The 17,800-nt window shown below is 35.8% G+C and overlaps 2 long non-coding RNA genes across 4 annotated transcripts; both read left to right on the forward strand.

Annotated features, from left to right (window-relative positions):
- The first annotated feature begins 776 nt into the window (after positions 1–776).
- Positions 777–5,682, forward strand: LOC129441759 (uncharacterized). Of its 3 annotated transcripts, XR_012371239.1 has the most exons (9): positions 777–888; positions 1,001–1,159; positions 1,816–1,986; positions 2,072–2,185; positions 2,434–2,521; positions 2,614–2,717; positions 2,944–3,046; positions 4,027–4,207; positions 4,730–5,682. It is a non-coding gene; the product is annotated as an uncharacterized lncRNA (long non-coding RNA). The 3 variants fall into 3 exon arrangements; XR_012371237.1 differs by having other exon boundaries at positions 2,072–2,521; XR_012371238.1 differs by lacking the exon at positions 2,072–2,185.
- Positions 5,683–16,341: 10,659 nt separating this feature from the next.
- LOC129434459 (uncharacterized) lies at positions 16,342–17,680 on the forward strand. Its single transcript, XR_012371240.1, has 2 exons — positions 16,342–16,544; positions 17,052–17,680. It is a non-coding gene; the product is annotated as an uncharacterized lncRNA (long non-coding RNA).
- The last annotated feature ends 120 nt before the right edge of the window (positions 17,681–17,800 follow it).

Below are 17,800 nucleotides of genomic sequence, written 5' to 3' on the forward strand. Positions count from 1 at the left end.
TTTGACTACAGTAACCATATCTAACCAAGCTTCAAGTACCAAGATAATTATTTCATTTATTTCTCTGAAGTCAGATCAACTGTTCATTTATGCAGTTTATGCTTTATTTATAGGTAGCATAACTGTTACCTTTTTTTTACAGTTCTGCATATATAATATGACAAACCTAGGAGACTTTGCTGTAAGAGAATTAATCATGTTTTTGTTTTCTTTTCTCAGGTCCGGTCAGTACCCACCACCCTTCCCTGTTAACATCACCCACAGTTTATACTTTTTCTTAGATAACCAACGGCTCTTTTAAGAGCCACTTCAATAGACCCTTTTACAGCCCACGTGATCAAATAGCCTGCGTGCGCATTTTGGCAACGGAAGTGATGTTATTTCCCAGTGGTTCTAACGTGTAAGCAACTCAGAAAGTTTATTAAAACGATTTCCCCACATCAAAACGTCTGGTTGTAGCATTTGGTTGCACTAATATAATATACGTTTAGTATTTGGCCATCTTCTAACGTCTTCTATCCACTCCACTATAGTACACGGATCTGGTAACTGTGTAGAAGATAAGTCAACTTTTTAAACTAACTTTCTCTGTCTGTGTTGCTTCACTGCTGATTCTTGCCATGCTTCCGTTGCCAAACTGCGTGCGCATACGTTGCCACGTCATCATTGTGTACAAACAGTAAAAGGGTCACTCACTAACTGCTCAAGAGTTGGCTGTATTTCAGTATTACCATACAAGGCACACTTTCTTTTATGCAAGGCAGAGGAACCCAAGGGCAACAGCCATTAAAGGGAGTACATTTAATGTCAGATAGGTGGAGAAAATGCTGAAGGAGGTCCACTACTAAAAAGCAGCAAAAGTGAAGAGATACAAAGCTTCAGCTACAGGTATCCATGTTCTACCAGATTATTTGTGATTCGTCAGCCTCATTTTTTCTAAGCTATATTACTGTGCCCATTGTTAATGCTTTCTAACAAATTATTGAACTTCTGTTTTCAGTCTGTTTATTGCCTACAGTGAGACCTCCACATTTCTGCACTTGTGATCATGCAAACATCCAGTGTAGAGCACTTCACCTGCCCGGCATGTACACCCAACAATGCTCGCTCTTTGTGCAGATGGCAACAGAAAAACCTACAGATTCCGTCTGTCAAAAGAGTAAGTTCTTTTACTCTTGTAGTTTTAAGGAAAAAGAAACTTTTTGATTTAAATCCATCATTTGAAATGTGTAATTTTTGCTTTATTAAGTAGTTAATGTATCCCAGCTGTTGTGAGCTTATATAATACGTAAGGAATATTTGACAGTGGGCTGCTACGCAGCAGGTGTGCATTATTTTCAAATAATTTAAAGGACTGGAGTCAATTATTCTGCTTATACCACAGTTACCACAAACATTGCTTTGGGTATTTTAAGACATTTGACAGGTTAGGTGTGCGTTTTACAAAAATAATCATTTGGATATGGGAATGTGTGCTGGCACCCAAAGTGGCTAGTTTAATAGCTTGGTCATTCATTATTACATATCAATTTGTCACCCTGACTTTCAACTAGTTTGTGTACCTGGAGTAGAGAAAGCAGAAGATTAACTTTTTAATGCTCCATGAATCCTGAAAAACCTTTAGTTTAAAAGTAAACCTTTATTGTCTACAATCATTATAAAGATGCCTGTTGGTGTGATGTAATTTGAAACTAACAGAAAAGTAAGCAAACTTGATGAAGAGGGCCTTCAGGTGGTTGTTTGCAGACACGGAGTGCTACTCAAAGCTCTTAATGTGCCGGGGAGTAATATTTTCTTATCCACCTATACCTGCAGAAGGAGCTTCAAGCAGCCACAAACGGAGAGTTCTTTTGAACAGATATTGCTTGCAAGTATTGGCCATACCTTGAGAAGGCATCAGTCTCCATGTTGGAACTCAGACCTTTACTGCAGATGAGACCTTTCCTTTCTGTCATGCATGCCAAGGCTCATTCAACCAAGTGTCAGGTAATGCATATTCTTTATCGTACCATTTGAAACTGTATTTGTATTACTTATTAATACACTGTAACTGTTTATGGTTGTAATATAGGTGTCACACATTTGTTAGATAATCTGGCAAAAATTAGGAAGGTGCTGGTACAACTGCAGTTGAGGGGGTCAAAATGGTCAACAGCTACCTGTCTCGTTGTGGCCTCACAACCAAGTATCTAATTGATGCCTATTTATAATATTTTAGGAAACCTGTCTTTATTTTTTCACTTTTTTATTCTTTCTGTCTAGTACTTTGAGATATTGCATAAGAGTAAGCTGTAACTGTTCAAAGTACATAAAAAATTGGCATGTAGTTCTCTCTTAAATTTTAAACTCAATTGTCAGTTTCTGGATTAATTGAAATACGACAAGCATTAATGGGACCTTTCTTCCTTCATCACATACATGTCTTGTTAATAGCCAGGAATGACATGCTAACTGTCCATGCTATTGGGTGGAACAAATGGAAGCAAGAAGGCCTTCAGCATTATCCAGCAGATACATCAAGGTCTTATATTATGACTGAGTTATATAGACACAAAGATTTTTCTCACTTTTAAAGATTGCAAGGACAAACATATTTTTATGGCATTCTTTCAGAAAGGCTGAGTCTCAGAGACGGGAAGATTTGAGCAGTGAACTGGGGTGTCCTGAGAACATTGTGAATCAGTGGGTACAAGATGTCAGACAAAAGGCTACTGATGGTAATGTATTTTATGGACATTATTGAAATTGGTTTACAATATTGCAGTGTGATAATCAATTTTGTAACTGAGAATCTTTGCTATGTATAAGTTTAAAGGTATGTCCTGTTTTAATCACAATAAACTTGTGTCCCTCTAAACTCCTTTGAGACATTAATTTGATTTGGGACATGTACAGCCTAAAAGACATCATAATCATTTACTTGTATTATTATTTTTGCTTTAGTATTTGGTAGGTACCAGATGTGATGACCTACATAACCTTCAGAAATTAATTGAACAAATGTTTCTTAGTCTTCATCGAAAAGCCAGCCTTTATAATCACACTGGTATGTTGATAACTCATCTAAAACATTTAGGGGCGGTTTCCCGGACCAGGATTAGCTTAATCCAGGACTAGGCCTTAGTTTAATTAGGAAATATAACTAGTTTTAAAACAACATGCCTTACTAAAAACATTACCTGTGTGCATCTTGAAGTAAAACAAAGGGCCCTGATGTATTTTAAGATCTGTAAGTGAAAGTTGTTTTCAGTTTGGAGAGCTCTTAAAAGTGTTTAAGTCTAGGACTAGTCTAATCCCTGTCCGGGAAACCGCCCCATAGTCATTTTTGTTGATTGCATTTATACCAGGGGTATGTTGAATGCTGTATTCTGATTGGCTGAGAAATGTTCTGTGGGTATGCATTAATTTCTGATAACTGCACACCTAACTTGTCAAATGTCTTAAAAATAGGCACCAGAGCAATGTATGTGGTAACTGTGGTATAAGAGGAATAATTGACTCCAGTCCTTTGAATTATTTGAAAATAATGCACACCTGCGGAGCATCCAGTTTGCGTCGTGCCTCATTGCACCAAATGTGCTTTTGCACCAAAAGTGCTTTTGAGAGAAACAACAGATAAAGAACAAACATAATATTTTTTGTCTGTACTTTTAAATTATTGAATGACACAATTACAGTATTCATTTTAATTTTACTGCTACTCTGAAGATTTAGTCCATTATTTTTCATTAGGGTGATGTTGAAACTAGGTCTTCAGCAGGCTTACACCACATGTGATATAAGGAGAATTATTTAAAGGCTCATAAGCAGCAAAGAAGTTGTTCTTATATAGATATAAAGATAATGGGAGACAATCTTTACTGTGTGAGTGTTTCTTTTTAACCTCTCATAGCCAAAGTTCTGAATCAAATATTTTGCGCCCTGCACCAGATTATGGGCTGTACATGCACTGCTTTTGTTTTGCTTGCTTTTCAGAATATACCAGTCAAAATTGTGTTTAAGATGTTGTTATTTGTGTGACTTCAGAATCCAGCAACACCCTCACCAAGAAGATTTTTTTGATGTATACATGTCAAAAGTGCGCCTTCAAGAAGCAAAGATCATTGTGATGAGGGAGATGAGACACCACTGCACTGCACCTATCTCAGAAGCCTGGCTAGGAACATCAGGAAAATGATTTCAGAAATGTCTTCAGGCAAAAACAGTGGTAAGAGGCTAACTTTTATTACCATCTTGCAATGATGCATGCCATTGGTTTCTATAAATAAGGGTTACAACAGTCTCAAGACACATGTTAGTTTCACATTCTGAAATCAAGTTCCTTTATCATTTGGTGATAAAAATCACAGATAATCTACATGATTAGACACACTGAATAGCAAATACGACAATAAAACCCCACTCATTTTTAGATCCTGAAGTGTTACGTTATAGTTTTCTTGTGGTTGGATCTTAATGATCTGTAGTTCTTTACATAGAATAGAAACAAAGAAAATCAAGACACAATGAAAGCATGGCAATTGTTGTATATAGTTTAGAAAGGAGTACATGGAGGTATTTAAATTTATTTCCTAATAGTATAATGTAATTAGTAATACTAATGTGAAATCTTTAGGAATATAATTGGACCTTGATAATGAAAGCAGTATTAACATACAGTAATGTACAAAATAAGCCTCAAGTAAAACCTTTAAGTATTTTCATGCATCCCTTCAATTTTTCCTTTTAGGCAGTATAAGTGAAGAGTGTCATCGCTGGCTACTGTGTCGTCTTCAGAAAAGGCTTGCAGATGTAGAGAAGAAGTTCCAAGTTTGCTCAAGTTACAGCCAGGCTTTGGGACGGTGTTCTTCGCTCCCGGCCCTGGGGCGCCGGTGTCCTGCAGACTTTGGCTCCAACCTTAATCAAACACATCTGAAAGCTAATCAATGTCTTCATGATCTCTAGAAAATCACAGGTATGCGTGTGTTTGATTGGGGTTGGAGCTGGGCTCTGCGGGACACCGGCTCTCCGGGATGGAGAGTGAAGAACACTGCTTTAGGACCAAATGCTGTTTCTCTGCTGGAGGATGAGCCTGAGGAGATACTGGAGGACCACGAAGAGCTGGATTATGAGAGTTCAGATGACATTTTGGATTTGGAACTCTGAACTGGTGTATGCATTTAGACTGTGTGTCACACTGAACTGCAGGTGTGTTTCATGGAAAACATAAAACTATTTGGAAATGTAATGGATGTCTGATACAGTGCTTTTATTTTAGACAACCGTTTCCTGCAGTCTGTAAGCAACATTAGCCTCATAGATTGATGGGAAACTACTGTTAAATAAGTTTTTGTATGATAATCCATATCTCCGTTTACAAGCAGCAGGTTAGCTATTAGGTTTCCCCTCCACCTCCGATGTTTCACAGACTACTCCTACAGTCAACTGTGTTGCTACAACTTGCAAATGCCACAATTCTCTTGCAATGGTTACTTCACCAAACTGTGCCCATATCATCTTGTCAACATAATGACATTTACTGTAGAAAAATGTGCAAATCTATTTTGCCTGTGTTACATATGTTACTATTATTGTTATATAGTTTTATACTGTATAAAGTTTTTTTCACAGTGATTGTGGTACTTTTGGAGTGAACTAACTGTATGTCATTAGATGAAATACTTTACATAAATGACTGATCAATAGCCTACCCATATTTGATGCATGAGTTAATACTGTTGTTACCTTTTCAATGAAAGGAAATGTTTTACAATGCCATTTTCTTGAGGTAACTATTAAACTGTTTCATATATGTTCCTGCAAAATTGTTTGCTAAAGCGTTGTTTACTTTTCCCTGTTTTGAAAATGAGATGTAAAACTGCTTTATTTATTTATGCCTTAAAAATATATGATAGTTTAATACAGGGTAAATAATAAAAACTTGTTAATTAGTTAGTATATACAGTTGTGTTGTATTATTTATGGCATAGTTGTTATAATTAATACAAGTTTTTCATTACACTGCTGCATAACTTTGCTCTAGATAATAGTAGGGTATTAACACTAGACAGTTCAAAGATGATTAACTTTTAAGTTATGTATAGTATCAATACATATATTTACATATAGTATGTGTGAATGCTTTTGGTCTTTGATTAAATGCTTGTCAGCACGGGAAAATGCTTTGTAAATGAAGTTATTTTTATTATTTGCTGTGTTTTCTGTATTAAAACCTAAAAGTTAGACATACTAAACTTAACCCAAAGAAAATGAATACAATAGGATAATTGGAGACCCTAAAATTTCTCTGGAGTGTTGTTTCTATTAGTAAATCAGTGATGGTGACCAGTCCGACTTGAGGGTGTAGCATATACACCGCGTAGCCCAACCAAACAGATAAGCAATGGATGGATAGAAATAAATAGCCAGCCCCTAACATTTAGTGCCTAAATTTCAATCTGAAACACAATTATAAATAATGACATTTTAAATGATTTCTTAGCAATATCAGTATCTTTTGTCCCCCAATACGTTTAACTTACTTAGGCCTATATGTGTCTGTGGTCAGGCTGTTAGCTTAGCAACTAGCATGAACTCGTTTGAATTCTTACAATATGTTTTATTGTTTGGCAATAGCATGTCTGTTAGAAAGTCACTTTATACTATAGTTCTTCTGAAAAGATGTAAACAATAGGCTACTGGTCCAGAGGCACTTCCTGTTTCAGTTTGTGACTGTTATTTCACACATAGGCTATATCATTATCTTTAAGATGTTTGTTTAACTTTTTGACTCAGTTATATATGTTCTGTTGGTTGTAATTTATCCCAACATTTATCTAGTGTTAAAAAACTGAAACAGGAAGTGCTTCTGGACCACTGTTTACATCTTTTGAAATGGTCTATTTACAACCCTAGTTTGCAAACCTAAGAACTACATATTAAACAGTCTATAATACACTGCAACAGGGAAATTATTTGTATAGTGTTTTTCATGTCTGGAATATTAAACCCTAATGGAAAAAACAGCATAGACCAGCATAATTCCCATGCTGGTTTGGTGCTTGTTTAGCTGGTCACCAGCATACCAGCACCAAAACACAACATATAGCATGCTGTTCTTGCTGGTATGACCTGCATGGGATTGGTGCTGGTATGCGATGACCACCAGCACCAACCCAGCATGAGAATTATGCTGGTCATCAGCAAACCAGCACCAAAACACATCATTTCCCTGCTGGAAAAAAACAGCATACCAGCATGAGTATGCATTTAGGGTTATGCAGAAGTGAAGCACAGTAGTGTTGTCAGAATTAAAAATTATACATGACAGCAAAGTGAAATTTAATTTGTATCACATTTTGTGATGCTATCTATTAGTGATCACACCAGTACTCCTCATGATGGAAGAGTTCAAGGGCTTTGTAAAACAGTTCGTCTCATCATTGTAGTCCCTTTCCTTTTCTGAATGATGAGACTCACATATATGCATCATTTTTATAGTTCAGATGTCAATATATCAAAGCAAAGCAACTGTATATTTGGTTTAGTCCTATGACAATTTCACTCTGCCCACTCAGCCCTTGTATCACACATTTCAAAGACATGAAATGGTCCAGTGCATTTGTCAGACATAGTATTCAATTCCTTAATGATTTTTTTTCTTATTTGAATCAAACACTACTGTGGGCCTCATAACAGTGTCATTATAGATGGCCCTCAAAGCAGCAACAGTTGAGGGGGGCTGATCACATCCCAATAGCTTCAAGTAATGTACTGCAGAACTCCAGGGTCCATCCTCTTAATTTTATGTCTGTCTCTTTGGGCTGTGCACATATGGGTAAGTGGTTATTTTCAGAATCATCATCTAATTTAAAGAGTTATTATATGACACACTGATGTTTTAAAACTTTTCTATTGCTCAGAAGTTCACAATGCATTTGGCAACATTTAAATGATGGTGTGATTACTCAACACCTTATGTATTGTTGGTTTATATACTGAGACTATTTCTGGTGCACTTATGTATTGTTGTTCTTGTGTTGCTCTTAATGCTACCTCATTTGTAAGTCGCTTTGGACAAAAGCATCTGCAAAATTATTAAATGTATAAACAATTACTTATTTCCCACCATCAATCTTCAAGTAAAAAAAGCTTTGTATAGAGTTGTCTATCAACATTAAAAATTAAGGTGCTCTAAACCACATCATTTCCATTGCTTGATAGATAAAATGTGTAGGTAAAATATGTGATCAATTAGAATGGATGATTGATTTGTTTTTAACAACACAAGACAGGCAGAACAAAATATCTTGTTTCTAGAAACTAAACAGTTTTACTATAAATAATACAAGGATCAGCAGCTATGGATGTTTTTTATTCTCTGAGCAAATACATTTTATGTTGTCTTGAATGTTCACCAAGTAGACTTTTTAATAAATAGTGTGTGTGTGAAAATAAAGAAACCAATGAATTCCTCAATGTTTATTGAAAAAAGTAAAGTAAATAGACTCACTGTACTTAACATCATTACATCACAGTAGGATATAACATCGATTAAAACAGTTAAATTGACAATAATTTGGTTGCAAAACAGTTTTAACAGTATTCAGAATTAATATCCAAAAAAGAGCAAAAAAGCAAGTGAAAGGAGGAGCAATAAAAGGGTCCAGGAAACAATGGTTTGTTTAAAACATAAAAGAAAAACAAGTTACACAGAGAAAATAATAGTGCTTCTTATTGTATCAGGTCCCCAAGAAGATGCCGAAGCACTAACAAGTGTCCCCATCCGCCACCCACTCCAATGGCCACTTCTTTTATCTGTAACACAAAAAGAAAAAATGCAATTACATGTTTGGTTGGGCAAATAAACTGTAGACACATTAAAGGAGAACACCACAGTTTTTCAATATTTACTATGTTCTTACCTCAACTTAGATGAATACATACATATCTTTCTTCAACGCGTGCACTTAATCTTTGTACAATGCTTCTTGAATGTGTTAGCATTTAGCCTAGCCCCATTCATTCCTTAGGATCCAAACAGGGTTCAATTTAGGAGCCACCAAACACTTCCATGGTTTCCACACTTTCCATGTTTGGTTTTGTGCCACCATACTTACTCGTGTAACTACTCATGTAAGAGTCTTTAAATATGGAAAACATGGAAGTGTTTGGTGGCTTCTAAATTCATCCCTGTTTGGATCCTAAGGAATGAATGGCGCTAGGCTAAATGCTAAAGCATTCAAGAAGCACTGTACAAAGATTAAGTGCACGCATTGAAAAATGATATGTATTCATTTGTCTAAATTACATAGTAAATATTGAAAATGGTGGTGTTTTCCTTTAAGACACACATTAAAACTTCAGCTGTTTTCCTAAAGCTGTGTTTTGGTGGGGTTTTATTAAATCACAGTAGGTTTAAAAGTAGTTTAAAATCACCTGTGTTTCCAACGTCACAAACATAATATAACCAATCACATCAACACAGTTGAACGCGTGCATCAGTAGTATGTATGTATGTATGTATGTATGTGTATATATAGTCTAAGCTCAGCAGTTATGCGTCTAGACAGTGGTCACCAATCCTGGTCCTTCAGGTGTGTTTGATTAGGGTTGGAGCTAAAATCTGCAGAGACACCGTCCCTTCAGGACCAGGATTGGTGACCACTGGTCTTAGACCATATACATGTAAGTAGATGCTACATACAGATGTTTTAGCTGTGCAACTGAGTAGATTAGCATAATCATAGATCTTCGCATACAATGTGACAAGCAGAACTTTTTTTATATTATTATATTATATTATTTTTTTTATTATGATGTTCAAAGATGCATTTTAACTGATACAATTCTTGACTAGAATGAGACTTTAAAGAAAAGCACATGAGCAAGGTAAATCTATATAAATACCTAGAGACAAGGAAAGCTCATTTTGCAATGATGCCAAAATCTTAAATTTTGTCTCGACCTTATCTTCTACAAGGAGTTTAATGGGTTGACAAATCCTCAGAACTATGACTTCACGCAGGCCATTTAGTTTGGGCATACTACCTTAATTTCATTATTTGCCTAAATTGTTTTGCATGTTAATTGTGGACAGTAGGTGTTAGTGGCAATTAGATATACTGACAACAGATTAAAATTAACAGTGAACATGCCACTTCTCATTGGCATGACTGAGACGTTGTACATACCAAAGTTTGCACGGCTCCCACTCCACCTGCTTCCATTTCTGGCCCTAAAAAATAGTGGGACTTTTTTAGTTTCAAATATTTACTGTGTTTACCAATAAGTTTAAGACCATTACATCAATAACAAAACAAAACTATATCATCCCTTTTCAACTGGAACATTATATAACCTGTGTATTGTTTGAGTTGTATTACATTTAACCTTAATAACTCTGGATTTGGCAACCCTCTTCACAGGGTAAAAATCCTGTCTCCCTGTCACATTGTGTGGGCATTCAGAATTTCTGAATAATACATTTTAGAAAATGGAATGGGAGTAATAGTCTGCATTTTTTTTTATATACACTCCTTAAATCAAATCCGTACTTTCCCATAGAGTGCAAGAACCACCATGTACAACAGTTTCCACACTGCAGATAAGTTCTGTTCATTAATTCACAACAGACTGTAATACACTACATACTAGTGCTGCACAATTAATCACATGTGATTGTAATGCGCATCTCGTCAGTAAATCTCGTCCTTGTTTAGTAGTAAATGGCCATCAGCTGCTTTCAGATGGAGCGCATTTACTACACAGAGCCGTAGTTCACTGACAAGAGGGGAAATATTGCATTAATAATCGCACGCGATTCATCCTACTACATAAATATCCCCTCCTGAATTTAAAGGCCATTGCTGATTCATCTAGTTAGATTGTGATCTTTTTCCCCATCAACCAATTCAAATTTAGCTTAAAAGTCATTTAACTGTCCGTTGTCAACACACCTTTCCTTTGATCTGGCCGCACTGTAGTCAGAGCTGGAAAGCCTTCTTTCACACCATCTGTTAACAACAGAGAAACATTTAAAATGTAGAAATTATTATGTAAATTAGTCCAGTTTATAATAAAAACTTATTTTCATAAAGGCTGCACACGGTGAGCACTGGACGCAAAAGGTCTTGTACAGTCAGTAAGAAATAACGCCATCACAGTAAAGTAATACTAATCACAACAAAAAATAGCCTATTATTCCACAGCTTTATAATCTCAAATAGACAGTTTATACTTGCATGGACACTTGCACGTGACTGGGCAACTGGCCAATGAAACATGATCATTAGCAGTTCCAAGTGGGCTCTAAATCTAACGCAACTAAGCCACACAGTCAACAGAAAGTATGCAGTTTTTCTTTATGATATTATGCAATGAAATATTGTGATAAAGGTACAGAGTCAATATATATTGCACCCCTAATTGGAGCCCACCAAAACGATGTCTTAGATATAGGCAAACACAGGCATGATTTAAGTTATGACAACAGCATTTCATGGAATTTGCCAAACACACACAAAACTGTTATTTGATTGATGGTACCTCTCGTCAAAATTCATGAAATGCTGTTTTCATTACTTAAAGTGGTGGCCAAAATGATTAGAACACCTGACAGATTATTAAACCCACATGGGCTATGAGATAACATTACCGATAAAGTTCTGAGGAAATATATTGACACTAGGCCAGAGAGATGTGCTGCTGTAATTGCTGCAAAAGGTGAAGATACCAAATAATAAAGTTAAAAGTAAAAACAGTACGACTCACCTCATCTGATATTTGTTGTGCTCAAAGCAACCATTGTTATGAAAAGTAATCATGTTTTGGAAACAAAAAAAAAACTATATTTCAGATCTGTCAGGTGTTCGAATAATTTTGACCACCACTGTATATAAATATCAATTTCTGCAACTCCTATTCAAATGCTTTGAATGCAGGGATCCCAGGACTCTTAATTTGATTACAGTTTCACATTACACAAAGTAAGAGTATGGTTTTTTATAAAGCTTAGAATTTATTTTCAATGCACTTCATAAAGCTCCTTTTTTGCTTACCTTTTCCAAGAGAAACTAGGAAGGCTCTTGGGGGTCCATCTGGGTAATGGGTTTCTTTTCCCAGATTGCTGCAGTGGGGTTGCATGGTGTCCTGAGGGTCCTAAAAGGGATACTGGCTGTCAAATTGGGGACTTTGGTGGTCCAATAAGGGCTGCTGGTGGTCCAGTTGGAGCTGCTCTGGTATGAGGCAGGGCCACTGGTACCTGGAGATCAGGTTGGGCCATTTGTGGTCCAGTTGGGGATTCAACTCGGGCTGATGAGGTTTTATTGACTTGTTCTGCAACACCTTGTGAGGTCCCGCCTACATTTTCGAAATACAGAATTATTTAGAAAACACTGATCAACCGTTATAACAATTGTATAGACCAAACACCTAAACAATTATTTTAAGTGAAAAACGACAATAAAAATAATCATAATAAATTGCAGCCACAGTAGTAACAAGAGATGTAGACCTTACAAATGTAAAAAGTGCTTATTGTTCTACCAAACAGTAATAATTTAAAATAGAAATGTGATGGATGTTTGATAGTCTGGATGTTGACCAATTGTGCCACTTGTTCTACTGGTATACTGAAATTGTATAACTACAATATTTACTATTTTCAGTGTCTACCAATTCAATGTGATAGTTAATGTTATAAACAAATGATAAAATATATGCAATTGTAAAGTTACTCTGATAGGACCAGTGTTATCACCTTTAGGGGTGGTTTCCTGGTCAGAGTTGATACTAGTCCCAAAGTAAAATGCATGTCTGAGTGTTTTAATTAGAAAAACACCTTGTACTGACATATCTTAACATACATCAGTGCCAATGTTTGGTCTCTAGATGCAGACACTGGTTGCTTGATTAGTAGTAAATCACCATAACCTGCTTTCAGATGGAGCAACATTTACCACACAAAGCGAAGTACACTGACAAGCTACGCAATATTGCATTTATCATCGTTGACAAATTGCCTGTGACAATGAACTGGATATTACCTAGCTTTTCAGAGAAACACAGCTTTGTGTAGGAAATGCTGCTCCATCTGAAAACAGGTGATGGTGATTTACTGCTAATCAAAGAACTGACTTCACTGATGAGATGTGCAGGACAATTTCATGCAATTTATCCTGCAGCCCTATTTGCAAGCATTTGTATAATAAAATGTCAACCCTTTAATCCACATTAGAGTTCAAGCTTAGTTCAAGCTTAGTTTAATATCGTCTGTCTTCCTGTGTCTGGACTGGATCATCTGGTGTGTGCATTTAATTTTATTTTAGATTAAACTGACAACCAAGCAGATGGAGTTATTAATGTTATTTTATTGATACTTAAACATGATCAGCTACATAAAGCTAGCTAGCTTTTAGCCAAACTCCCAACACTTGAGAGCAGTTGTAGCTGCAGTGATAGCTGCCCACTGTTCAGTGTGTGTGTGTGTGTGTGTTTACTACTCACTAAGATGGGTTAAAAGAATAATTCACACTGTCGTCATTTACTCACTCATTATTTTAAACCTATATGAGTATCTTTAGTCCTTTGAATGCTAAAGATGATAATTTGATGAGCAAGAATGGCAAGGATGCAGTTGACAGTACTCAGTGACTTTCATAGTATTTGTTTTAACTACTATGGAACTCAATGAGCAACATCATCATACATTATCAAAATATCTTTTGAATTCAATAGACAAAGGGAATTCATGCTGGTTTAGAACAATGTCAGAATGAGAAAATAATGACAATGTTATTTATTTGGGTGAACTATCCCTTTAAATTGCATGGGTCACTTTCAAGCATGCATTCAACACTTGACAAATGTGTCACACACACACACACACACACACACACACACACGCACGCACGCACGCACGCACGTCAGTTGTAAACTAAAAGCATTAATCACAATCTGAGTACTACATTAGTTGAGAGAAGGCACCACATTTTTACCTGTAATTTTTAATATTATTTTTTATTTCTTACTTTGAATAGGTTCTTTAATCTTTCCAAGCATGTAATGGATGTCTCAGTCAAGTGACAATGGGGTGTCAAAACCTCAGACCCCCAAGCATTTGGTTTTCTTCCAGGCCTTGACAAATACAAAACATAACAAACACGCAAAATAACATATATATGTTGTATGTATGTATGTATATAAAACAATAATCGCAATTTCATACCAGCATATCTTCCATATCTTCATCATGCACCCAGCTCTCCCGCTTCTGATCACATTTCTTCAGTTCTTTTTTACCCGAAGCTTATGTGGCTGCTCTACCTTGCATGTGTTGCAGGTTTTGCAAGCTACATTTAGTTATAAAGTAATAAGAGTAATAAGAGTAGTAATAAAGATAAGAGTAAACGGAAGAGAGTGAAAGAGACTTTGAGAAGTACAAAGCAGGGCAAGATTAAAAAAATTAAAAAGCAATACTTACTTGAGGAGAGTGAGTGAGTGAGTTGATTATTGAAGTGGCTCTTAAAAGAGCCGTTGGTTTTTTAAGAAAAAGTATAAACTGTGGGTGATGTTAACAGGGAGGGTGGTGGGTACTGACCGGACCTGAGAAAAGAAAACAAAAACATGATTAATTCTCTTACAGCAAAGTCTCCTAGGTTTGTCATATTATATATGCAGAACTGTAAAAAAAAAAAGGTAACAGTTATGCTACCTATAAATAAAGCATAAACTGCATAAATGAACAGTTGATCTGACTTCAGAGAAAAAAATGAAATAATTATCTTGGTACTTGAAGCTTGGTTAGATATGGTTACTGTAGTCAAACTTTTTCACACTTTCTTATGACAGATTTATTAACAACAATTACAGAACATAACACAATCAATTTTAATACCTTCTAACGCTCAAGTGACATAAATAAACTGCACAAACTAGCCTTATTATATAAATAATATTAAATAAATAAATAAATCTATTCTGCTCACCAAGGCTGCATTTATTTGATATAAAAACACTTATAATGTGAAATATTATTGTAATGTGAATGTAATAATGTGAAATATTATTGTAATCTGAATGTAAGTGCTGCTGACGGTGTCAGCAGCGATCGCTCTCTGTGATCGATTGGTTCCGCCTTGTATGTTTAGATGAGCAGATTTACAATGAACACAATTATTTACTTAAATCGGTTATTTTTTCATTTAGAGCTTATTTCACGAACTGCATTCCGCGCGAAATTAATAAAACTATTGGTTTAAAAACGCTAGAACAACTGTTTAGCAACATAATATAATGCAGTCACTGCAGCTTTCTGTGATTAATACATTAGCTGATTATCAAACAGTCATCCAATAATGTTTCTGACCTTAGTAACGTAAAAACCACTATAGATAACTCCATAGTTCACACACGCAAATTAAATGTTATGCTGCACCAACTTTAGGATTTCTTAAATGACCGCACCTGAACAAACAATTATGTCCTAAATATGAGCCAATTGGATTCTGACCAAACGCGTGCACTGACTTGTCTGTTGCCTTAGCGGTGATATTATATTGCTAACGTTGCAACAACGACTTAACATAAACACAGGATTTACTCAATTTTAGTAACATTAATCACCAAATTTCCAAGAAAGCCTTACCCATGGAGCTCCAGAGAACGCATATAACTGCGTCGCTTCTCTTGTTGAAGTTGTTGGCAATAAGAAATTATCGCCCCCTATTGGTTATCATCCTCATAAATGCGTGTCATTTTCACGCCTTGAGGAGGCAAAGCGTGACATTGACACGCATCCTCTAGTGGACCAGCGTGTCTATTACACGCTTTAGCGTGATACTGGGTTGGTTTTTTCATGCATAGGTCTCTTATATGCTGCAATTTAGAGGAATGCATGCCTGGCATGAGAAAAAGTATCTACATTTCTTAGTGCAACATTGTAATAAAACCGTCACAAAAACTTAATCTTCATCACTTTTCTCCGAATCTGAAAAATGCATTGGTATCTGCTGTAAATCTCACATCCGCTCTCCTTCCTCCTACGATAAAATGAGCTAGTTGTGAAGCTGTGAAAGAAAATACCCAGTTAATATGCAGTCACCTAAGTTATATCAGTTTAACCTTCAAATTGTATCATTTATTTAATTTTTCAACTCAAAATACAAAGATGTGGTTAATCTACGGTGGCCGTCAGGGGTCACTGCCTTGCAATGAAAGAAAACACATGCAAATAGAAAAAACACCAGCAAATCAAGAAAACATCTTCATCAGTTTGACAACACATGCGCTGCAGATATCCCAACACATCCAAATACAGAAACGCGTTGCAAATATCACAACACGAACAAAAACAGAAACGCGTTCCAAATCTCACAACACATCCAAATACAGAAACGCGTTGCAAATTCTTACAACACGACCAAAAACAGAAACGCGTTCCAAATCTCACAACACAACGGAAGTGTTTCAGGGGGGTCACAAAAAGTGATGCACCGGTCTGAGAAGTGTTTTCGGTTTACATTCAATTCGTCCGTGGAGCTTTTGTGAGTTTACATCGATCAAATGTAAGTTTTTCTTGTTTATTTTAATATCCTAATTGCATATTTTTTTTAGCCTTTCCATTATTATTAGCCCATAGACTCAAACAACTCGACGAAACACATAACAAACTGCGAAACGCTGTGTTAGCCGGCCCAGCCACACAAATGCCACTAGACAGTGCCCCAGGAGGACAACAAACACCACACTCCTCATCAAAACAAGTAAAAATAACGTGTGTGTGTGTGTGTACACGTGTGTTTCTATGGGAGGTTTTTGTGCTAATAATAGCTTATTGAACGTCTAACCAAACGTCTTGTGTGTGTGTTTTATTTTCAGGCAGCAAACATACTGTTTATAACTATATACAATAGTGTTAATTCAAGTTGTTTTTCATATTTTATTTACACATTTATCAGTTTTATATCATCTCTTTTATTATGTCTCAAACTTGTTTATTTTATATTGTGTGCTATGTGATTTTACGAATAGTTAACATAATTATTCTGTATTTTGTCTTTTTATTCTTCTAGGAAAGCTAAAGGACCTGCTATTACATTGAGAGCATCCTGAGCAGATGCAGTGTGATATGGTAGCATGATAGAAATTAACTGCAAGAGCCTGTAGAGAGGGATAAAGTCTACTGAGAGGAACACCACTGTTTTCCTTTTCACATTTGACAAACTAACGCACCAAAATTAACCAGAGTTTTGTTAGGTAGCTTTAAATTTGAGCTTGGGGCTTGTGTCAGACTGGTCTATCATTGTATCTATTCCAGAGCAAGATTTCTACTGCAAACTAAATAAAAATTAAATTGCATTAAAAAAAACATTTGTTTACTAGCTTAAAACAACATAACATATAACAAATAACACGTTTTCTAATTGTAACACAATTTTAAGTTAAAGTTAAGCATCAGGGCCATAATTTGTATTTTTCATTGGTAACAGCTTATGTTTTGTAGCTCAACTTCTGACAGTTTTGGATGCTGTTAGGTGATAATCTGGTCATACAGATTTACAATGTTAATGTTAATCTGAGAATGGTGATTATTTGTAATTATTTCTCTTGATTCTTTGTAGACCACTGCATTGTATTTCATATCATATCAGCTGCATATGAAGATGCATAAATTGGATTGACATTAAACATCTTGTTCAAAGATTCCTCTCCTGATTTTCTTACTGGAATCTGCTCCATATTTAGCCACCTCAACCAGCTAAACCTTAAATGTAGTGAAGCTAACTACAACCAGAACATCAATCTTATCGCTTTGACATGT

Source organism: Misgurnus anguillicaudatus, chromosome 9 (assembly GCF_027580225.2).
Source record: "Misgurnus anguillicaudatus chromosome 9, ASM2758022v2, whole genome shotgun sequence".
In the NCBI taxonomy this organism is placed as follows: Eukaryota; Metazoa; Chordata; class Actinopteri; order Cypriniformes; family Cobitidae; genus Misgurnus; species Misgurnus anguillicaudatus.